Genomic DNA, 15,383 nt, shown 5'->3' with positions numbered 1-15,383 from the left:
ATTACATTAAACTACTTTTCAGTACTTACAAATGCCTCATGTTATCTTCGTCATTGTAATTTCTGTGAGGAGGCCACACAAGTCAGAAATGATTTTAAGTTCCCATTAGTTTGGAGTTTCTTTAAAGCCTTTGCAATCGTTTTGTCAGCCTTCATTGCTGACTTTTTTCTTCTGTTCCCATCAATGTTTAAAATTAGTCGTTGAAACTGGTAGCCGTGGTACTGTGCATCTTCTCGAAGATTTTTCACTAAAGAGTAAACAGTCGGATGAACTTTTGATATTGATGGGTTTATTCTTCGGTTCCATCCTTCCGGGATGCTATTAATGGTATAGCGCCTTCCACTGCAATTCCACATTTCTCTTGGCATATGTTCCTTGTTGAGCCACTGGACCACAAAATAGTCATAAGTCCTGAAGTTTTTGGTCTTCAGGCGTGCTCTCTTGAACACACAGCCAACCATCATGCAATATTTCCAAGGGAAAATGTGCTAGAGCAGAACACATTCTTATGTGGCTGCGTATTTCCTCGTTTTCCTTGTAGGCTGGAACGAGGCCGCAACACTGAACTTTATTCCACAAACATTGATTAAAATGACAGCTCCAACCAATAATTTCTGTTTCAGGGAACAAACTGTTAGCTGCTTGTACGACGGCAATTTCGAAGTCCGTCATCAGAGATGCAGGGTTCAATCCAGGCACGTTAGTTTTAATAGCTTCAAAAAAACGTTCATATAGTTTCTCGATTTTTATTTGGCAACAAAGTGTAAACAACTGGAACTATCAAGCTCGGCGTGGAGTATAAACAGCTGTCAAAACTGCTTGCTCGAACTCTTGAACGCTCCATCCACAAAAAACGATTCGTAGCTTGATAAACATGTTTTTCCCTTTTCGCTGGCAAATACCACGCGGTCCCCTGTTATCATGTACAAGCAAAAAATTGCTACTTTCTTTCATCAGCAAACTATTTTCTTGGGAGAATATTCCTCCAGAATCAGTGGGACCTTGCGTAGTGCCCATATACACTGAAACGCCAAAGAAATCTGTATAGACTTGATACGTAAAGAGATATGTAAACCGGTAGAATACGGCGCTGCGGGCGGCAACGCCTATATAAGACAAGTGTCTGGCGTAGTTTTTAGACCGGTTACTGCTGCAATGGCAGGTAGTCAAGATTTAAGTGAGTTTGAACGTAATGTTAAAGTCGGCGCACGGGCGATGGGACACAGCATCTCCGATATAGCGATGAAGTGCGGATTTTCCCGTTCTACCATTTCAAGAGTGGACCGTGGATATCAGGAATCCGGTAAAACATCAAATCTCCGACATCCCTGCGGCCGGAAAAAGATCCTGCAAGAACGGGACCATCGACGACTGAAGAGAATCGTTCAACGTGACAGATGTGCAACCCTTCTGCAGATTGCTGCAGATTTCAAAGAGGCCATCAACAAGTGTCAGAGTGCGAACCATTCAATGAAACATCATCGATATGGGCTTTCGCAGCCGAAAGCCCTCTCGTGTACCCTTGATGACTGCACGACACAAAGCTATACGCCTCACCTGGGCCCGTCAACACCGACATTGGACTGTTGACTCGAAACATGTTGCCTGGTTGGACGAGTCTCGTTTAAATTTGTATAGAGTGAACGGACGTGTATGGCTATGGAGACAACCGCACGAATCCATGGACCCCGCATATCAGCAGGGGACTGTTCAAGCTGGTGGAGGCTCTGTAATGGTGTGCGGCGTGTGCAATTGGAGTGATATGCGACGCCTGAAACGTCTAGATACGACTCTGACAGGTGACACATACGTAAGCATCCTGCCTGATCACCTGCATCCATTAATGTCCATTGAGCATGCCGACGGACTTGGGAAATTCCAGCAGGACAATGCGACACCCCACACGTCCATAATTGCTACAGAGTGGCTCCAGGAACACTCTTCTAAGTTTAAACACTTCAGCTGGCCACCAAACTCCCCAGACATGAACATTGTTGAGCATATCTGGATGGCTTGCAACGTACTGTACAGAAGAGATCTCCACCCACTCGTTCTCTTATGAATTTATGGACAGGCCAGTGGGATTCATGGTGTCAATTCCCTCCAGCACTACTTCAGACATTAGCCGAATCCATGCCACGTCGTGTTGCAGCACTTCTGCGTGCTCGTCGGGGACCTACACGATATTAGGCAGGTGTACCAGTTTCTTTGGCTCTTCTGTGCATTTTCTCCTAATACGATGTAACGTTTGTTTCGCACTTCTGTGTGATGGTAACGATGTTACTAAGTCGTAGCTTCGGTTGAAGAGCTGCCCTACTTCTTCAACGTAAACTGATGAAACTGTAGCATGTGTTTCTGTTGTCCTCTTCTTTGCGATGACAAAACGTTTTCGCTCTTCACATGCTGCTTTATCCGGAATACAAACATGGCTGTCTTCTCCTAAAACATTGTTACTTTTTGTGGATAGTCTTCCTTTGCACTTATCCTTTTGAAAGTTTACACTACGCCGGTAAATCACTTCTTGCTTGTGTAGTCCGCTATATACCGGGTGATCAAAAAGTGAGTATAAATTTGAAAAATTAATAAACCACAGAATAATGTAAATAGACAGGTAAAAATTGACAATCATGCTTGGAATGACACGGGGTTTTATTAGAACAAAAAAAAAACGATGTTCACAAAATGTCCGACAGATGGCGCTGGACAGCAAAACGTCAGTGACTGCGCATGACAATCGTGTATAAAAGGAGCTGTAATGAGAGAGAGAATCAGATGCGCCAGCAGTCGCAGCCTGTTGACGTTACCTGAAAAGGCGCTTTTAGTGAAGCTGTATCATCAGAATGGGGAATGTGCTAGTTCAGCGTTACGATCCTATCGCCGTAGGAAGGGGATTCGAACGGGTAAAGGTCCGTTGACAAATGCAGCTGTGGCGAGAATGATTTTGAAGTTCGAAGCCAAGGGTTGTTTAGGCGATAGACCCCGTAGTGGCCGACCGAGCACAAGGCGTAATGCTGCTGAGACAGTTCAGGAAGAAATGGAGACTGTAGCGGGTTCGTCTATGCACGGGGAAGTCAGCGCTCGTGCAGTCGCACGTCGCACCGGCATTCCATACACTACTGTTTGGTTGGCACTTAGGCGTACCCTCCGATGCTATCCGTTCAAAATCCATCGGCATCATGAACTGTTACCTGGCGATTTAGTGAAGCGGAGGGCATTTGCGGTGTGGGCGTTTCAAAAGATGGCGGTAGATGAAGATTGGTTGAATAGCGTGTTGTGGACCGACGAAGCTTATTTCACGCTCCGAGGGTCTGTCAACGCCCACAACTGCAGAATTTGGGCTACCGAAAATCCTAGGACTGTCGTGGATACTCCATTGCACGACGAGAAAGTCACGGTATGGGTTGGATTTACCACATCTACCGTTATCGGGTTTTTTTTTCTTCGAGGAAATGCATGATTCTGGTTTTGTAACTGCTACCGTGACGGGTGAGAGACACGCCGATATGTTACACAATCGTATCATCGCCAGCCTGCCTGATAAACACCTGCTGGACCGTGCGATGTTTATGCAGGATGGCGCTCCACCCCATATTGCTAGATACGTGAAAGATCTCTTGCGCCCGTCGTTTCGTGATGATCGTGTGCTCAGCCGCCACTTTAGTCATGCTTGGCCTCCCAGGTCCCCAGACCTCAGTCCGTGCAACTATTGGCTTTTGGGGTTACCTGAAGTCGCAAGTGTATCGTGATCGACCGACATCTCTAGGCATGCTGAAAGACAACATCCGACGCCAATGCCTCACCATAACTCCGGACATGCTTTACAGCGCTGTTTACAACATTATTCCTCGACTACAGCTATTGTTGAGGAATGATGGTGGACATATTGAGCATTTCCTGTAAAGAACATCATCTTTGCTTTGTCTTACTTTGTTATGCTAATTATTGCTATTCTGATCAGATGAAGCGTCATCTGTCGGCCATTTTTTGAAATTTTGTATTTTTTTTTTTTGTTCTAATAAAACCCCATGTCATTCCAAGCATGTGTGTCAATTTGTATATCTCTATCTACATTAGTCCGTGATTTATTCAGTTTTCAAATTTATACTGACTTTTTGATCACCCGGTATATTGATGCCCGTTGTAAATCAGTAAAGGCTATCCTTAGGTGGTGTCGGTGAGCCGGCCGGAGTGGCCGTGCGGTTCTAGGTGCTACAGTCTGGAACCGCGAGACCGCTACGGTCGCAGGTTCGAATCCTGCCTCGGGCATGGATGTGTGTGATGTCCTTAGGTTAGTTTGGTTTAAGTAATTCTAAGTTCTAGGGGACTGATGACCTCAGAAGTTGAGTCCCATAGTGCTCAGAGCCATTTGAACCATTTTTGGTGTCGGTGAACTCCATTACTTCCACACCAAAACACAGAACACTACTTGCCAGTCAGAGATCAACTGCAGTTCTGAACTCTGGAAGAAAGCCACGCGCACTACGGACAGGGAACTTTGCGCAGGAAATGGGCCTTGGTCTCTCCCAGAAGACTTCACAGGTTGGGGCGGACAGGCCATTGTGCCCTACGTCTGGAACACCCTGTCCACAACCAACAGCGCCCTGGGCTCCGTACAAATGGCAACACATTTCCTCTCCGTACACCTGTGTCTCCGTGCAAGTGTCACAAATTCGTGAGCGGGTGGAGGGTAGAAGCGCGGGAGAAGATAGCTTGTCGAGTTATGGTTATGCATTTCCCTTCCTCATAGGTATGCATTTCCGCCATTGACAGGTTTGCAAACCGAAGAGGGAGCAGGTGATACTCTGCTCTGTCTCCCCTACATCACAAGAAGCAACTACAGGGTGTTTAAAAAAATTATTCAACCCTACGCAGCGTGACTTATGAATCACTGGCGACATAGTATGCAGACATGCCCACGTATGTTCAGTTTCCATAAAAGCGTTAACACTACGTGGAATACAGATAGAGTAAGAATCTGCAAAATGAATAGCAAGTGGCACTTGTGGTGGGGGAAGTTACTTTTCCCATTAGAACGATAAAGCAGCTGTACAGGATGACTAAAAATCTATTTACCGTCTAGCAGCGCAGAGCATTATGCAGAGACGTGCGTAGATTCGGTCCATATGCATTTCTTGCGTTAGTACTATTAGTAACTCTTACCTGAATTCCATGTAGAGTTAACACACTAGTGGAAAAGTGGGGGAATGGTATAATTTTGTAAACACCCTGTATTTGCTTATTTTGATGTTGTGGAGTAGATACAGAGGGGAATCACCTTTTAGCTCTCCAGTTTGCAGATCTATGAAGGAGGGAAGTGCACGACCGCAATCTGGCGACCTGCCTTCCCTCGCGCTTCTACCCTCCACCACCACGCCCTCCACCCTACTACACCCCCAGAACACAATTTATCCCTTAATACGGCTCTACTGCGGTTAGACGCGGTGTACAATTTTAATATTTGTTCTTAACCCAATTTATGTAAAACATTAATTTTATTCAATTAAAACACCGTTTTTAATTATATACTATTATTTGATTCCCTGCAATGCGGAAACGTAGTCATAGAGAAAAAATTATTGGTTTTTTCCTGTAGTAAATTTAATGTAAGTTTGTACTGCGAAACATTTTCGATAGAAGCCGCGGTTTTAGAGTTATTCAAGAAAAACATAAAATAGTGACCTTTAAACGTCCCCAACTCCAATGCTCACTCTCTGTCGGTCAGGATTTTTAGTACAAAGGGCGTTCAAAAAGTTTTGTGCAGTCGTCTCTATTTTTTTATTTTTTGTAGGAGGAGAATGAAATGTTTTGTGAACACACTTCGAAAATTTATCTATACATTGAGCCTACTCAATGTAGCCTCCATCAGCTGTGACGCATTTGTCCCAACGTTCTTTCCATGATGTAAATGCACTTTGTTAAAATGCTGGGGATTGACTTTTACACCATCGCTGGACACAGAAAATAAGGTCTTTCTCGCTATCAAATGTTTTACCGCACAGGTGGACCTTCAGACGACCAAAGGGGTAAGAATCAGACGGAGTAAAGTCCGGACTGTAGGGTGGATGAGGAACAATTTTCCAACCCATTTTCCTGATTTTGTCCTGCGCCTGAAGCTGTGGTCTGTGGGTCTTGATGGCACGTCGCAACTTGTCCAATGACAAACAGTAACGGTCCCGGTTAACTGTGGAGCCAGGTTCCAAAAAGTCAATGAAAATGACACCACACTGATCCCAGAAGAAGGAGGCAATCACCTTTCGGCCTGCTGTTCGTGAAATTCTTGGTTTCTTCTTCCGAGGGGAACACGGATGACGTCACTCCATGGATTGGGTTTTGCTCTCAGGTTCGGACAAAAACAACCATGTTTCATCCTGGGTAATGACGCCGTCAAAACACTGTTTCCACTCTTCAGTAAAGGCCTTCATGAGACCCTCGCACGCCGGCCGCGGTGGTCTCGCGGTTCTAGGCGCGCAGTCCGGAACCGCGCGACTGCTACGGTCGCAGGTTCGAATCCTGCCTCGGGCATGGATGTGTGTGATGTCCTTAGGTTAGTTAGGTTTACGTAGTTCTACGTTCTAGGGGACTGATGACCACAGCTGTTAAGTCCCATAGTGCTCAGAGCCATTTGAACCATTTTTGAGACCCTCGCCCACATTCTTCCTCATCGTTTTCATTTCTCTTGTCAGTATTCTAAGCACCCAACGTGTACAGATTTTTCTGTACCCTTGTGACTGTACCAGTGATACCACACTACCCAATGACAGACGAGTCATTTCAGCTAGCTGTCATGTCGTCACACATCTGCCATTTTGGATGATTTGATCAATGGTCTCCTTATTCACATCACTCACTGCCGTTGATGGTCTACTGCATCGTGGATTGTCCAGTAGAGAGAAATCACCTTCTTTAAACCTCTGCAGCCACCACTGGATAGTGCTGCGGTCTACTGTGTCCTCCCCATAAAGAAGGAACAACTTCCTGTGAATCGATGTGGCAGAGTCATCGCCGGTTTTGAAGAGGAACTCCATCACCGACCGTTGTCGCAACCTGACATCTACTTCACGGTCCATTATGGCTCACCTGTAAATAAAAGAAAACACTTTTATGTACCAACTTATAGCTAAATGTTCCAAGTATGTCCACAAAAAAATTTCATTCTCTTCTGCAAAAAATGAAAATATTATCGATGACTGTGCAAAACTTTTTGAATGCCCTTTGTATGTTGTTCATGACACTCCCTCCTAGCACTGCACAAAAATCTGCTAAAGTGCGCGTCATTTACGACGGTGGCCGAGTTTAGGTTCGTTCTGCATATCTGACGTCAGTCAATGAACAGAGAACGACGTTGCCAGAGCTCCACTGCAGTGCAGAGCACGGACGAGTCTCTTCAGTTTTAGAAACGTTCAGTCATAAATAAAGTAATTGAACAAAAGCAATGTCTTGATAGCAGACTTTCTTTTATAGAAAGTTTGAAAAAAGCATTCTTTATGCCAATTGCTTCATATTCTATTAATTAATTAAACCAAACAAGCAATTGTTGCTGTTGTGGTCTTCAGTCGAAAGCTTCTATTCTCTTCTTGTCCAAACTAGTTATCGTCCATGTTTCACTTCCATACATGGCTACACTCCATACAAATACTTTCAGAAGCGACTTCCTGACACTTAAATCTATACTCTATGTTAACAAATTTCTCTTCTTCAGAAATGCTTTCCTTGCCATGCCAGTCTACATTTTATATCCTCTCTACTTCGACCATCATCAGTTATTTTGCTCCCCAAATAGCAAACAAGCAATAAGCCTCCTAATTCAGGCGATAGTAAGGAAAGGTGTTTGTATCATTCTCACTAACCGCTTTTTCGCAATAAAGAACAGCGGTAATTGTTTATTTCATATTGTACTTCGACGAAACGTGACTAACTCAGTCATACCAACAGTGTTTGTCGGTATTTTGCGTGATATTTTAAAGTCCTCCAGGAGGTCTCTTGGATTATGAGCTGCATTAGCGTAATGGTTAAAGTGTTTAGCTGCTAAGCGAAAGGTCCTGAGTTGAAACCTTGCTCGGTGCTTGATATTTTCTTTATTTAAAAACAATATCGAAGTGTCTTACTTCATGAATTTTATTCGTTTGAATGTAATTTTTTGAAATTTCTAGTGTCAACTAAAATCGACAATACGAAAAGTATACGCTATGGACTTTTTTACCTCTGCAAACTCTTCAAAATTTCGTGCAATGATTTACTACATCTAATGCTGCACAATAACTGCGTTGAACATCGAAACAAAATTAAGTCATTTATGGGGGAAGGAATCGGTCAAGAAGACGTGAAAAATCAAATTTTGGGGCAAATATTTTTTGTGAAATCGAATGATTAAGTGTGTCAAAGGAGTCGAAACACCATGTGTCTGCACAGACGAGCAGTGCAGTGATGACAAAATTGCGCACAGCGCGGAATGCGGGGAGCACGTCTCTGTAGCAGCGAAAGGGTTAATGCGGCCGTGGTGACTTTACTTCATAAACTGCGCGCTCCCCCCTAAACGTAAGTTTGCGAACTATACTGTGGCGCTGCTTCTCTTGGCGCGTGCAACTGGCAACGCAGCAATCTCCCGCGTCTGGGCGGGCAATCGCGAACCGCCAAGATAAAAGAACTGAACTATAATACACAGTTTTTCCCCTTATTTGACGTTTTTTGGTCTTCCTTGATTGGGCTGTAAGACGTTTACCTCTCGACTTAAAATACTGTCATGGTCAGCGTTATGATGGTGCGAATAATGCCAGTGGATATTTCACAGGATTCCAAAGGTGAATTACTCATTTGGAGCAGAGCTATGGTTGTTCCTTGTTCGGTGCATAATTTGAATTTGGTAGTACAAGATGCAATGCAAGGTATTAGTTATGTGCAAGACTGTCTGATGATTATTCGTGGATTAATATCATTTGTGTGATATTTGCCAAAGAGGCTATGAGTATTTGAATTGCTACAAGAAAACAATGAATATGGTGTTGTAAAAAACATTCCCAGACTCACTTTGTTGCCATTCTGTCCCACAAGGTGGTGTGTGAGAGAAGAATCAATAAAATCGTTGGAAAGTAATTATGACATTCTCTTGATATTTTTGGAAGACCTGTCAGGCGAAAAAGGTGAAGTCGATGGGAAGGCTGGTGGATATTTTTCAAACCTACATCAATTCAGATTTCTTATTTTCCTAAAAATATTAATCTCAGTTTTCGGCAGAATTGAACAACTTCATTCTTCTTTTCAGAAGAAATCATTGTCATACTGAGAAGTCACTGTTTTGGTGGAAACTTTATTTACAAGTTAAGCTTCAAAAAGGGATGTATTTTTTGAGACGTGGAATGAAACCATGAGGAAAACGGAGGAACCAGTTTTGTCTGGAAATAAGATGATGCCAAAACGCTACGACGAAGGTAGTGATCCTTATACGTCATATCTATCAAACGCCGAAGAAAATGCATTGACAAATATTTTTTGAAATAACTGATGTGGCTGTTGATTCGCGAAATCGTAGATTTCAAACAACGGTTTTGGAACTAATTTCACAAACTGAAGCTTATGGTATCGACCAAATTGGTGCTGATCGAATTCTGTAGTTCTATTGGACAGTGTGTGATAAACAATAACTGACATTACGGAGGGACATGTTTCTACATGGGTGCAGAAGGAAGAAAGAAGTGGCCAACTTGTCAGACGTTACAAGTATTTTATGTACAGGAAACAGTGGTCCCATGTGTGAAATCCTCACATAATTTATGAAGTTTGTACGGATTATTTTAATTATACCTGGTATTTCTTGTACCTCTGAGCGGTCATTTTCAGCATTTAGACAATTGAAAATGTTTTCGCGCTAACAATGACCCGAAACAGACTGAATGATTTGGAATTCATGTTTATGAGAAAATGAATAGAATACTCCCATTAACAGAATTGCAAACAAATGCATAAGTTAAATGATGTAAGAAGGAATGCATTTTACATTGAAAGTTAACATGTTATGATGATTATTATTATTTGGTACACAGTTAGTCATTTTGTAGTTTCTGGTCACAACAAAATCTTTACATTCTTCTTTTTGCTGTACAATTAAAATTATTTGCATTGATGAAGATTTTGTCATTGTAATTTTTATGAATGTGGTATTTTCTCTTAGTAATGTGTTTATATCATTGCCTCTTGCTATCATTGTGCTTATAAGTTGTTTGAAGTATACAACACTTAATAATTACGATGGAACTAGCAGTTTATTAGTGAGTTAAAAGTCGGAAAGCAAACTAATTATTTTATACAGAAAAAATCCAGAACGATTTTTTCACTCTGCAGCGAAGTGTTCATTAATATGAAACTTCCTGTCAGATTAAAACTGTGTGCCACACCGAGAACCGAACTCGGGACCTTTGCCTTTAGCGGGCAAGTGCAAATCTGTGAGGACGGATCGTCAATCGTGCTTAAGTATCGCAGTCGCTAGAGCACTTGCCGGCGAAAAGCATAGGGCCTGATTTCGAGTGTCGATCCAGCGCACAGTTTTAATCTTCCAGGAAGTTTCACAGAAAGAATCATTTAATGTTACGATTACATATGTTGAGAATGTTCATTACAGCAACTTATTCTTATAGCCCAAATCCACTAGCGCGGCAGCCTTCGAATGGTTCAAATGGCTCTAAGCACTATGGGGCTTAACATCTGAGGTCATCAGTTCCCTAGACTTAGAGCTACTTAAACCTAACTAACCTAAGGACATCACACACATCCCTAAGGACATCACACACTTCCATGCCCGAGGCGGGATTCGAACCTGCGACCGTGGCAGCAGCGCAGTTCCGGACTGAAGCGCCTAGAACCGCTCGGTCACAGCGGGCCGCGGCAGCCTTCGGGATAGGGCCTGTCACAAAAGACATTGTGTAGGCAGACTCGTGGTCGTTGCGTCACTTTGATCCCAGGGTTCCCCTGGTACTCATTTCAGACTGGGTCAACCTCGGAAAGGTATGCTCTCTGGATCCATCCAATTACATTTGGACCTGGGTTTGAACCCGTGCCACTTGCGTTCAAGTCAGCTGTGTTACCGACTGAGCTAGGACAGCTTCAAATTATCCTACCAATATCGGTATATTTTACTTTGTCACAGCACACCCCTTTATAATACAGGTAGTGTTCTACAAAAAATTGTGATGTAAGGAAAGCACTGGCACCGTGCTTTGACACCGGTGCCAAAGACGGCGCGGTAGGCATGGTGCCATGATTTCAAATGAACCGGCACCGCTGTAAAAATGATTCTGGAATCTGTGAAACGTTTGCAAGAATAAAAACGTCTGTGACGTGAACATTGAACTTAAAGCGCTACTCCTTATTTAGTAAGGGCAAGAACACCAGTCGCCGGCCGGAGTGGCTGTGCGGTTCTAGGCGCTACAGGTTAGGTTAGTGGTGTTTAACGTCCCGTCGACAACGAGGTCATTAGAGACGGAGCGCAAGCTCGGGTTAGGGAAGAATGGGGAAGGAAATCGGCCGTGCCCTTTCAAAGGAACCATCCCGGCATTTGCCTGAAACGATTTAGGGAAATCACGGAAAACCTAAATCAGGATGGCTGGAGACGGGATTGAACCGTCGTCCTCCCGAATGCGAGTCCAGTGTGCTAACCACTGCGCCACCTCGCTCGGTCTCTAGGCGCTACAGTCTGAAGCCGAGCGACCGCTACGGTCGCAGGTTCGAATCCTGCCTCGGGCATGGATGTGTGTGATGTCCTTAGGTTAGTTAGGTTTAATTAGTTCCAAGTTCTAGGCGACTGATGACCTCAGAAGTTGAGTTTCATAGTGCTCAGAGCCATTTGAACCAAGAACACCAGCCAACGACGCCTGCTTCTCCATAAATACAACGAACAGTATGGAGGGCACGGGCACTTGCCGAACGAAGCAGTACTGTATGTGGCCACGTGACTGCCTCGGCTGCACGGCCGTTGTCTGGTGCCAACGGCATGGCACATACAGGACAGTGCTTTCAGATGCGTGCCCGTGTCAGTGGTAGAGCCGGGACAAATTGTTTCTGCAAGCTTCTCCGTCTTACAAAGTGCTGCCGGACCGTGCCACTCTATGATTTATTCTCTTTCGTTATGTTATCGATTGTCTTGAATTCCGTGTCAATGACAGATAGACGAAATCTAGCCCTTTGTGGAGCTATTTCACTCCAGATTATAAAAAGTAGTTCATAGCAGTGTGTGATACTTGTCAATCTTGTACATAGTTCAAATCGACGATGACATGTTTTAAACGGCATACGTTTCGTCGCTACCCGACTGTGATTTTGTAGCCGGCCGTGGTGCCCGAGCGGTTCTAGGCGCTACAGTCTGGAACCGCGCGACCGCTACGGTTTGTGGAGTACACGCAAGCTCTGAATCCTGACAATGAGTTCCCGTCAAAATATGATTTAAATCATTCGCTGATAAATTCTCTGTACGAGTCTTCTCAGCTTAAAGTACCAGTATACCTATGCTCTTGCACCTTCTGTCTGTCTAAAATACTTACTGTTGGGTGCGGCTTGTCCCGGCGGAGGTTCAAGTCCTCCCTCGGGCATGGGTGTGTGTGTTTGTCCCTAGGATAATTTAGGTTAAGTAGTGTGTAAGCTTAGGGACTGATGACCTTAGCAGTTAAGTCCCATAAGATTTCACACACATTTTTTCCTTACTGTTGGACATAACTTAATACGGGAAGTTTCATGGCTGTCACCGCCCATTTTATTTCGCCAGACACTATGATCACTCAGAGTGTCTTGTCAGATTGTTTCTCGTATTCAGAGATACATATTGCGGAAAATCGATGTGTTCAGTTTTAGCACATCACAAACGAACGGAACATCGACGAGAAAGTTGTAACTGTTGTGTCCGACAATGCTGCAAATATTGTTCGCGCAATCGAACGAGGTAAATGTACTAAATTTGTTCTTTTTTTTCGCTCATACGTTGTATTTAAAAGCGCAGTTTGTGTTAAAGCAGAGTGAGTTACCAGTTGTTCTGAAGAAAGTGAGGGTAACCGTGGAGTACTTCAAAAGAAGCACGATAGCAAAGGCAGCCCTAAGAAACTATTTACACCAAAACGACCTCCCATTAGAAAATCTCATCCACAATGCATCAGCTAGGTGGAACTCGACATTTTTCGTGATCGAACGCTTCCATAAACTTTCAAGTGCTGTGAAAAGTACGGCTGCTGCACTAAACGCTAAGGTTCCCGCCATTGCAGTGGAAGAATTGTTATTATTCGTGGCACGTGTGCAGTTCAGAAGCAAAATGTTCAAATGTGTGTGAAATCTTATGGGACTCAACTGCTAAGGTTATCAGTCCCTAAGCTTACACACTACTTAACCTAAATTACCCTAAGGTCAAACATACACACCCATGCCCGAGGGAGGACTCGAACCTCCGCCGGGACCAGCCGCACAGTCCATGGCTGCAGCGCCTAAGACCGCTCGGCTTATCCCGCGCGGCAGTTCTGAAGCCATTCGGAATAGTGACACGGGAAATGAGTGCAGACCAATATATATCGGCGTCGAAAGTGGTTGTTTTAAGGAAGGGATTACTTTCTTCCTGCCAGAAAATGATCGATTCAAAGAAGTTTCATAGCCTCGTAATGCAAGTTGTAACCTCTCTAGTGGTCAGTTTAACCAGGTACCTCGAAGACATTTAGAAGAGCAAGACATTTGCAGCCTGCACATTCTTGGATCATAAGTTCAAGAAAGAAAGCATTTTAACGACCTTCTTGATGCCAGAAAGATCAAAGAAGATGTCATCATAGGTGTAGCAGACCTAATTTTAAGATCCCATCCAGAAGAGAGTTTGCAGGGAACTGGAAATTCTGTTGCTACAGATACAGTCGCTGATGAAGATGAACTAGGCGAATATTCACCATGGGCTACCTGCAACGAGGACGTAGCTAGATGCCAGCAACCAAAAATTTCATCTGTATCTCAAGCTACTGAAGAAGTAAACAGATAAGCAAACTACGTATGTTTTTATTGTTGCTATTATTTCAATCACTTTAAAATATTCAGAATGATATTCTACTAAAACAGGAACTCGGTTATTGGACATTCAGATTAGAGAAATAATGTTTATATTATCTTTTTATAAAGACCCCTTAATAGCTAGGCAGGCAGATTCGTTAAATTGGTGGTTGGGAAGAGGCTATTTAACTTCCCGGAAGTTGTGTGTTCTAGTAACATCTGTCCATGTTGAACGAGTGTTTTCGAAAGCTGGTCAAATTTTTACTAATGTACGAAACAGACTGTCAGTGAACACAGTGAAAAAAAATTCTGTTCTTGAATGTTAATGGAAAACTTATTTGAGGGTTATTCTGAAGCATTTTGCATGTAAATATTAATATAAATTACGGTATATCTACGTGTAGTTCCTTTTTTTTCGATGCTCGATGCATATACGAACGCAGTGAATAAGTACGCATCGTGGCACAGACAGTGTGCTTTGACACAGAGACGCATTTGGAACTGGCACTACGTACACCATTGCCAGCAGATGCACTGGAATTTCCATCACTATAAGAAAATATCGGGAGTCCCCTGAAAACATGTACCACGTCCCGCCACTGATCTGCAATTTTGGAAAGTTGGCGCCCAGGCGTGGCTAGTTAAAATGGTTCAAATGGCTCTGAGCACTATGGGACTCAACTGCTGTGGTCATAAGTCCCCGAGAACTTAGAACTACTTAAACCTAACTAACCTAAGGACAGCACACAACACCCAGCCATCACGAGGCAGAGAAAATCCCTGACCCCGCCGGGAATCGAACCCGGGAACCCGGGTGTGGGAAGCGAGAACGCTACCGCACGACCACGAGATGCGGGCGCTAGTTAAAAACTCCCATTCTCTCTCTGTGTAGTTTACCCCAAGTGCATTTGAAATTCGAATTACTGTCTTTGTTTCCTATGCAAGCATGGTACTTCGCTTGCTCCCATCTTACCGTTCTGCTTTAACATACCAAGCGAACTTGTCCATCTCTTTAATGCTTTTCCGTTTCAAATATTTTTCCGAGTGTAACAACTACTACATTAAAATTCTCCGGTTTTTTTGTCCGTGGCCGTCACTTCTGTCCAAGTATATTACTAAGTCTCAGCAGAAACACCTGCAGTTTGACAGAATTCCGATGCTATCACGGTCATGGCCAGAGGAGAATTTCTCTAGAAGTAATAAAATGCATATCTGCAGAAAGTAGGGATGGAAGCGACAACTTGGTAAAAGACTAATCCCGAGAGTCATAATCTGCGCTTCAAACACTTTGGCACTGTTTGTTTGGAAAGTATCTGAATGCTTACTCCACAGAAATTTCTGATCTGCGTTTGGCGAAAAAGCAGCTTGGACGTTTGTTCTAAGAG

This window comes from Schistocerca americana, chromosome X (genome assembly GCF_021461395.2).
Source record: "Schistocerca americana isolate TAMUIC-IGC-003095 chromosome X, iqSchAmer2.1, whole genome shotgun sequence".
Lineage (NCBI taxonomy): Eukaryota > Metazoa > Arthropoda > Insecta > Orthoptera > Acrididae > Schistocerca > Schistocerca americana.
This window is presented reverse-complemented; position numbering follows the sequence as displayed.